Genomic DNA, 7239 nt, shown 5'->3' on the forward strand with positions numbered 1-7239 from the left:
CCCTCGCCACCTCCCTGGTGTCGGCGGGAGAAGGAGACCCAAGGCTGAGGGTTCGGCTTCGCCACGATGATGCCGCTGCGGAGCCTCGGGTGTCCATGGTGACCGGAGGATGGGGACCGATGACGGAGGAGGCGTGGAAACTGTGGAGAGACTCATGGGAGTTGGAGTCGCTTAACCATGTGTTTGCTTGATGACAATTTAGACACCAGCTGTAACTGAATTGCACAGTGTGTATAGATGTTATCGCTCTTACTGACCCCACTGGGAGCTCTGGTCCCCCCTCGCCTCCCACTCCCCCACCTGGACTCCTGATACTGAAGATCCCTGGGTCAGTAAGAGCCGATATTTGTACATAGCTATACAGATTCGTGTACATACATACCCCATTATCGGCTGTCCACTTGATCATGGGTGTACATAGTCTTCATAGGGCATCACGACTTTTGTAAATATCAACACCAGTAAATAAATATATAAATATATATTACTGAGGATTTATTTTAACATCATTCGGTGTGAAATGAAAATAAAATTTTTGACAGACTGAACCGCTCTCGCTTCTTTTGTGCCCGGTCAGAGAAGGTCAAAATTGAGACCGCTAGATGAGGGTTGGGGGGAGGAGGGGGGCTGGAGGGAGGGAGAAGAGCTCCAACCATTGAGGTCCCAGTGGTCGGTGTGGCCAGCCACCCAGGGGTCATGTGGAAGGATGGGGGTGGTCTCCTCTGTCCCTGGTGGCACGGAAGCGGGTTTCTCTAGGTGGTGTTGGGGATCTGCTTGGAGCACTGAGATAGGCGCCTCCCCCAATTCCAGTGAGCTCCAGCTCATGGCCGAACAAATCAATCAGTCGCATTTAATGAGCGCTTACTGCGTGCAGAGCACCCTACTAAGTGCTTGGGAGAGTACAATAGAGGAAGCAGCGTGGCTCAGTGGAAAGAGCCTGGGCTTCGGAGTCAGAGGTCATGGGTTCGACTCCCCGCTCTGCCACTTGTCAGCTGTGTGACTGTGGGCAAGTCACTTCACTTTGCTGTGCCTCAGTTATCTCATCTGTAAAATGGGGATTAACCGTGAGCCTCACGTGGGATGACCTGATTACCCTGTATCTCCCCCAGCGCTTAGAACAGTGCTCTGCACATAGTAAGCGCTTAACAAATACCAACATTATTATTATTACAATATAACAGAGTTGGTAGACATGTTCCCCGCCCACAGCGAGCTTACAGTCTAGAGGAAAGTTAATGACCGTAGACACCTGAGGGCACTGGTCTTCCTTAAGGGTGGGTGACATTTTTTTTTAATAGTATTTGTGAAGTGACAACTATTTGCCAGGCACTCTACTAAGCACTGGGGTAGATACAAGCTAATCAGGATGGACTCAGTCCATATAGTGCTCGGCACATAGTACGTGCTTAACGAATACCGTAATTATTATTACTATCATCTCACATGGGGCTCACAGTCTTAATCTCCATTTTACAGATGAGGTAACAGGCCTAGAGAAGTTAACTGACTTGCCCAAGGTCACACAGCAGCCAAGTGGTGCAGTCAGGATTAGAACCCAGGTCCTCTGACTCTCGGGCCCATGCGCTTTCCACTAGGCCACTCTGACCTGGAAAAGAACGCTCAGGCCACAGAAACCCTCCCACCTTGCTCCTGTGCCCCCATTGCCCTTAGCACCCTGCCTCCCTCCCCTCATTTATCCCGCCACCAGAGATTGCGTTCCGATCCACACGCTTCCTCCCGCTCACCCGATCCCACCCCAGATTCCTGTGTCTGGGAATGGAAGCTGCTTTTCCTTTACTGAGCCATCTGCCCCCGTGTTGGACCAGTCCTGGAGAGCTAGTGTCTCTGGCCTTGGCTTCCTATCCCAGGAGCCAGGAATTGTATTACCCCGCAGCTAAAGCTGAGGAGATAAGGGAGGAAGTGTCAGAAAGAGGAGAAGCAAATTTATGGGCACCCAGCCGGCGGCGTCTGGTATCTATTTTAAAATGCCAGCACAAATGCAGAGTGTGTGGGAAGCCAAGGGCAACCAGAGGGAAGACAGGCACCGAGTGCGTTGGACTCTTGTTAAGGGCAGCGCTTGACAGCTCGGGTCCAGGCAGTGGACAACAGTGGGGCTGGGGGCGTTTCTGACCAAGGTGAATCTCCTCCACACATTCCCTATCTCTCAGCGGAGGCCTGTGGGGGCGGGAGGAGTCACATGAGGGCATCGCCTCAGCCCCTCCCAACCCATCTTGAGGGCGCGAATGTCTCACCTCGGGCACTGGAGGAAGGTCCGGCGGGGAGAGATGGACAGCCTGGGTCAGAACCACAGGCCAGATGAACTGTGAAGTCCATTCAAACTCCCTACCTGGGTCCTTGGATTAAGTCCAGTGTCATTTCCTCCTCTGTAGACCCAGACTTCCTGTCGTCCACCTCCACCATCCCCGCCAACAGAGGGTTGGCTACAGTCCCCAGTCTGCCTTCAGGGTCGGGGCTATACGGAGAACTTGGCCCGGGTGAGGCCTGGGAGTGGGGAGGGGAGCGAGTCAGAAGGAATCAGGCAGCAAGGCCGGTAGCCCTGGCCACATCCAGTCTTACCACCTGCCCTGGTGAGAGGAGGAAGTCCTGCAGGGGCAGCGCTAGTTGCTCCTTTTTTTTTAGGGTGATGAAGGTGCCCCCATGTGCTCCCCCCATGTCCGGACCGGTCCAGTCTGGCACTGTGAGGATGCGGGGGTGGGAGAAAGAAACGAGGCCGGAGAAGATTCCTGAATATTATGATTTTAACAGAAACCGTGCCAATCCTGTGCCCATGTATATGCGAATGAGCTTGCAGATGAGCCTTCCTTTGGCTTAACAGCCTGGGCCCATTTTGAGCTAGAATGGGAGTCCCGGCTGTTCCCTGGACATTCCCAGTCACATCCCGTCGAGATGCTGGGACTCATCCCGGCTCCGGTTCCCAAACCCGCTTCCAGTCCAGGACCGGGAAGCCACTAATTACGTGGAGACTAATCACCCCTGCCTTCTGTGCTATGGGTAGCCTGGATTAATATTAATAATAAAAATAACAATATTAATAGTTGCATTTGTTAAGCACTTACTGTGTGCCAGACACCGTACTAAATGCTGAGGTGGATAAAACTCCTCACTCTAGGCTTCAAGGCTCTCCATCACCTTGCCCCTTCCTCCCTCTCCTCCCTTCTCTCTTTCTACCGCCCACCCCGCACGCTCCGCTCCTCCGCCGCCCACCTCCTCGCCGTCCCTCGGTCTCGCCCATCCCGCCGTCGACCCCCGGGCCGCGTCCTCCCGCGGTCCCGGAACGCCCTCCCTCCTCACCTCCGCCAAACTGATTCTCTTTCCCTCTTCGAAACCCTACTTAAAACTCACCTCCTCCGAGAGGCCTTCCCAGACTGAGCTCCTCTTCTCCCTCTACTCCCTCTGCCATCCCCCCTTCACCTCTCCGCAGCTAAACCCTCTTTTTCCCCTTTTCCCTCTGCTCCTCCCCCTCTCCCTTCCCATCCCCACAGCTCTGTACTCGTCCGCTCGACTGTATATATTTTCGTTACCCTATTTATTTTGTTAATGAATTGTACATCGCCTCGATTCTATTTAGTTGCCATTGTTTTTACGAGATGTTCTTCCCCTCGACTCTATTTATCGCCATCGTTCTCGTCTGTCCGTCTCCCCCGATCAGACCGTAAGCCCGCCAAACGGCAGGGACCGTCTCTATCTGTTGCCGACTTGTTCATCCCAAGCGCTTAGTACGGTGCTCTGCACATAGTAAGCGCTCAATAAATACTATTGAATACAAGGTAATCATGTTGTCCCGCATGAGGCTCACATTCTTAATCCCCATTTTACAGACTCGGTAACTGAGGCACAGAGAAATTAAGTGACTGGCCCAAGGTCAGGCAGCAAAAAAGGGGCAGAGCCAGGATTAGACCCCAGGTCCTCCCGACTCCCAGACCTCTGCTCTATCCACTAGGCCGTGCTGCTTCTCCGCACTGACGATGCTATGCCCTGACCAATGCTCTGTACATAGTAAATGCTCAATCAATACCGAGACTGAGCTCCTTATCTTCCCTCTCAAACCCTGTCCTCTCCCTGACTTTCCCGTCACTGTGGACGGCGCTACCATCCTTCCCGTCTCACAAGTCCGCAACCTCTGTGACATCCTTGACTCTGCTCTCTCATTCACCCCACACTTCCAATCCATCACCAAGACCTGCCGGTCTCACCTTCACAACATCGCCAAGATTCGCCCTTTCCTCTCCACTCAAATGGCTACCTTACTGGTACAGTCTCGCATGATATCCCAACTGGACTATTGCATCAGCTTCCTTTCTGATCTCCCTTCCTCCTATCTCTCCCTGTTTCAGTCTATACTTCACCCCACCGCCCGGATTTTCTTTCTGCAGAAACACTCTGGGCCTGTCACTCCCCTCCTCAGAAATCTCCAGTGGTTGCCCATCGACCTTCGCACAAAGCAAAAACTCCTCACTACTGGCTTCAAAGCTGTCCATCACCTTGTCCCCTCCTACCTCATCTCCCTTCTCTCCTCCTACAGCCCAGCCCGCACACTCTGCTACTCTGTCGGTAGCCTCCTCACTGTGCCTCATTCCCGCCTGTCCCGCCATCAACCCCTGGCCCACACCCTTCCAGTGACCTCCTCACATCCGCCAAACTCTCTTCCCCTCTTCAAAGCCCTACTGAGAGCTCACCACCTCCAGGAGGCCTTCCCAGACTGAGCCCTCCCTTTCCCTCTGCTCCTCCTCCTCTTCCCATTGCCCCAACTCCCTCCCTCTGCTATACCCCTTTCCCCTACCCACAGTACTTGTATATATTTGTACCTATTTATTACTCTATTTTATGATATGCATTTATCTATAGTTCTATTTATCTATTTTGATGGCACTGATACCCGTCTACTTGTTTTGTTTTGTTGTCTGTCTCCCCATTCTAGACTGCGAGCCCATTGTCTCTATCTGTCGCCGAATTATATTCATTCATTCATTCGAAAGTATTTATTGAGCGCTTACTCTGTGCAGAGCACTGTACCAAGGGCTTGGAATGTACAAATCGGTAACAGATAGAGACAGTCCCTGCCCACTGACGGGCTTACAGTCTAATCGGGGAGACGGACGGACAAAAACAATAGCAATAATTAGAATCAAGGGGATGTACATCTCATTAACAAAATAAATAGGGTAATAAAAATATATACAAACGAGCAAATGAGTTGTACTATCCAAGTGCTTAGTACAGTGCTCTGCACACAGTAAGTGCTCAATAAATGTGATTGAATGAATGAATGATTGATCGATTAACCACCTCTGAGATCTCTTGGGTAGCTGAAGGGAAGCCCCCCAACAACTAAAACCTGCCCGTTCAAATGGTAATAGGACTGTTTCGACTGTCTCCTTTTGTCCCCTGGGAACTAGGCTGCCCTGCTAGCCCTAAGTGCCCAGCTTCAGGGACCCCAATTCAATCTGGCACTGAAGGGGGAGCTAAGTACGGCTCAGACCTGTGGCAGGTGGTATCCCAGAGTCCCTTACAGAGCAGCCCTAAGGGCAGGACTTTTATTTCAGGGGCCCTGGGCTCTCCCTCTTCCCTGGAGGGCTCCCTTCCCTGCCAGTGGGAATATAGAAAAAGCAACCGTGAACCAGCCGGTGTCTCTGGGATCCCCTCCAAACTCACGGTCATGGTCAACTGAAGTGTCCTGGAGAGCAGGTGGGACCCAACCAGGTGAGCTGCAATTATGGTATTTGTTAGGCGCTTACTACGTGCCAGGCACTATTCTAAGTGCTGATATAGATACAAGGTAATCAGGCTGGACACAGTCCGTATCTCATATGGGGCTCACAGTCATAATCCCCATTTTACAGATGAGGTAACCTAGGTACAGGGAAGTTAAATAATTTGCCCAAGGTCACACAGCAGACAAGTGGCAGAGCTGGGATTAGAACCCAGGTCCTCTGATTTTGCATGGCTTAGTGGAAAGAGCATGACCTTGGGAGTCAGAGGATGTGGGTTCTAATCCCACCTCTGCCATTTGTCTGCTGTGACTGTGGGCAAGTCACTTAACTTCTCTGTGCCTCAGTTACCTCATCTTTAAAATGGGGATTAAGACTGTGAGCCCCACGCGGGACACCCTGATTACCCTGTATCTACCCCAGCGCTTAGAACAGTGCTCTGCACATAATAAGCGCTTAAGAAATACCAACATTTTTATTACTCCAGTGCTTAGAAAAGTGCTTGGCGTATAATGGAGAAGGAGCGTGGCTCGGTGGAAAGAGCCCGGACTTGGGAGTCAGAGGTCACGGGTTCAAATTCCGGCTCTGCCACTTAGCAGCTGTATGACTGTGGGCAAGTCACTTCATTTCTCTGGGCCTCAGTTCCCTCATCTGTAAAATGGGGATTAACTGTGAGACTCACGTGGGACAACCTGATGACCCTGTATCTATCCCAGCGCTTAGAACAGTGTTCTGCACATAGTAAGTGCTTAACAAATACCAACATTATTATTATTATTATAAGCGCTTCACAAATGCCATAATTATTATTACTATTATTATTTGGGGGAATAAATATGAAGATTTGCTCTCAGGATTAAGGCGGGGGCAGGGAGGGGCCTACCATTTGGTGTCTGAGTTGGAAAAGGCTGACTAGTCATCTCCCTTTGGCCATCTTGAAAGGCAACAGGTGGAAGAGGCTCACAACTAGGGGCAGCAAGATGCTAAACTTCTGGAATCCACCTAGCAGTCCTGAGATATTTTTATCTTTGGTGTCCCGGGTCACTTTCTGGTGAATGGCAGCATCTAAATTAGAAGTTTCTGAGGAAAAATAAAGTCAACCACTTTCTCCTTGCAGACTTTCCCTCTGGTCATCACAACGGAGGAAAAAGTAGAGGGGCCAGAGAACCCCAGCAGCTTTGGGGCATCAGTCAGTAAGCCCAAGCTAAACCCTTCTTCAGCTCATATAACTACACACACACACACACACATACACATGCACACTTCTCCAGTTGTTGCTATCCATTCCGATTGATTCTGATATTTCATCCTGGCAAAATCATTCTTTTCCTTATTGGAAGTTTGTCCTTCCTCCTGCTCCCATTCTGAAAATATTTAATCTTTCACATTCCCTCCTCGTGGGCAGGGAACATATCTTTGGCTCCTGGGGAACTTTCCCTGGTGTTAGAACAGTGTGTCATCCTCGGTAAGTGTTCAGTCATTATTTTTCCTACCTCCAACCTCAGCTATT

The sequence above is a fragment of the Ornithorhynchus anatinus genome, chromosome 7, assembly GCF_004115215.2.
Source record: "Ornithorhynchus anatinus isolate Pmale09 chromosome 7, mOrnAna1.pri.v4, whole genome shotgun sequence".
In the NCBI taxonomy this organism is placed as follows: Eukaryota; Metazoa; Chordata; class Mammalia; order Monotremata; family Ornithorhynchidae; genus Ornithorhynchus; species Ornithorhynchus anatinus.